Source organism: Chanodichthys erythropterus, chromosome 8 (assembly GCF_024489055.1).
Source record: "Chanodichthys erythropterus isolate Z2021 chromosome 8, ASM2448905v1, whole genome shotgun sequence".
Lineage (NCBI taxonomy): Eukaryota > Metazoa > Chordata > Actinopteri > Cypriniformes > Xenocyprididae > Chanodichthys > Chanodichthys erythropterus.
In genome coordinates this window covers 15,465,067-15,467,116 of record NC_090228.1, presented here as the reverse complement: position 1 = coordinate 15,467,116, position 2,050 = coordinate 15,465,067, and positions in this window count along the sequence as shown.

The following is a 2,050-nucleotide window of genomic DNA, read 5'->3' as shown; positions in this document are numbered from 1 at the left end:
GGACCAATTTGCAACTTATTAGATCAATTGGCAACATGATTGGGTATAAAAAGAGCCTCTCAGAGTGGCAGTGTCTCTCAGAAGTCAAGATGGGCAGAGGATCACCAATTCCCCCAATGCTGCGGCGAAAAATAGTGGAGCAATATCAGAAAGGAGTTTTTCAGAGAAAATTTGCAAAGAGTTTGAAGTTATCATCATCTACAGTGCATAATATCATCCAAAGATTCAGAGAATCTGGAACAATTTCTGTGCGTAAGGGTCAAGGCCGGAAAACCATACTGGATGCCCGTGATCTTCAGGCCCTTAGATGGCACTGCATCACATACAGGAATGCTACTGTAATGGAAATCTCTATCTCTTTTACTTTCTTCTCGCTGAGAAAATGCCCGCTAACTCAAGGACAGTACTAATGCGGCTATCATTGTATTATTATCAATATCATCCAGATAACATTGTCCCAACATGCATTGCAGATAATACTTGAATACAGTTAACGCTTGAATGAGAATGTCACTGAGAGATTTCTCAGAAAAGCACTAGATCATCATGCCCCAAATCACAATAAATGACATAAATTAGATTAATGGCACAAGGTTTGGTGCTGCGTTGGTGTAACACTTTTTTTATTCGTTTTGTTACCTTATTCAGCTATATTTATAGTTTTCATGAGTTTGAATTGTTTTTAAAGAGGCTGTATAATCAAATTGAAAACTAATGTGAAGCATTTTTTTTTTTTCATTTAATGTTTTTCTCTTTCAGGAGCAGATTTTATTTTGTTTTATTTTATTATTTTATATATTTATTTATTTATTATTGTATATATTTATTATTAACCTATTGTTAAATGCTTCAGGCTTCCTAGAAGATAATGTGCTATTGATCCTTCCACAAGCGAAAAACTCAAGAATACGGCTTGTCTTGTTGCTATAGCGATAACAGTCTCTCCATACCTTTATTTTTATCACTGTCTGATGGATTATGTCTCAAAGCATGAGCTGTAATTGTATGAGTGCGTATTTGTGGGCTCTATCATCAGTGCTCTACTGATGCTTTTCTGCCAAAATAATTATGGTAAACTGAGTTCTTTGAAGCAGTGACTCTATTAGCAGAGGTTCCGATGAGGGTCTCAGGCCCCATTGTACTTGAGGCTTTCTGCCCGCCTCCTTTTGCGAATTTGGATCAGGAAAGGAAAGGAAAGGTTTGTATGTTATGGGTCCCCTAAGAAGGGGGGCCCAGCATCTAAACAGCGGATGAGCAAGTGGGTGGTCGAGGCCATCTCACTTGTGTATGAGACGGTGGGGCGCCCGTGTCCTTTGATGGTGCGTGCTCACTCCACGAGAGGTATGGCCGCGGCCAGAGCTCTCCTATCTGGTGTCTCTATGGACGACATTTGTGGTGCGGCTGGATGGTCATCCCAGCACACCTTTATCAGATTTTACAATCTTCACCTTAACATCACTCCGGGGGCCAGGGTGCTACAAGATAGCATCCAGGCACTCGGAGACATGGCGTAGTTGGGATTGCGTTCCCATCACGTCATCCGACGTAGCGTCGATAGTTCCCACGAAAGGGAACGTCTCAGGTTACGAGTGTAACCCCTGTTCCCTGAGTAAGGGAACGAGACGCTACGTCACGTGGTCGTATCTCCTGCATACCTGGTGCACTTGCTTCAGACAACCTACAGAAGCTGGCGTGCTTTGTGTTCAGGTGTGCTTTATAGCTTCCTGATCCGTGACGTCACCCGCCTCTGACGTTGCGTCTTTTCATTGGTTGGATACAGAGGTGCTTCACGAACACAAAATACAGAGGGTTCCCATCACGTCATCCGACGTAGCATCTCATTCCCTTACTCAGGGAACAGGGGTTGCACTCGTAACCCGAGACGTTTTTTATTCATCTTGGCACACATTTCTGTATGTATTACTCATTATGCAGAAATAAAGTATATTTATATTGCAATTAATAGCTGAGATAAGTCATATAACCGTAGTAATAATCAGAAAAGGACATTGAAATTAGTATTTTAAAGTGTTTATTTGTAATTGTACTG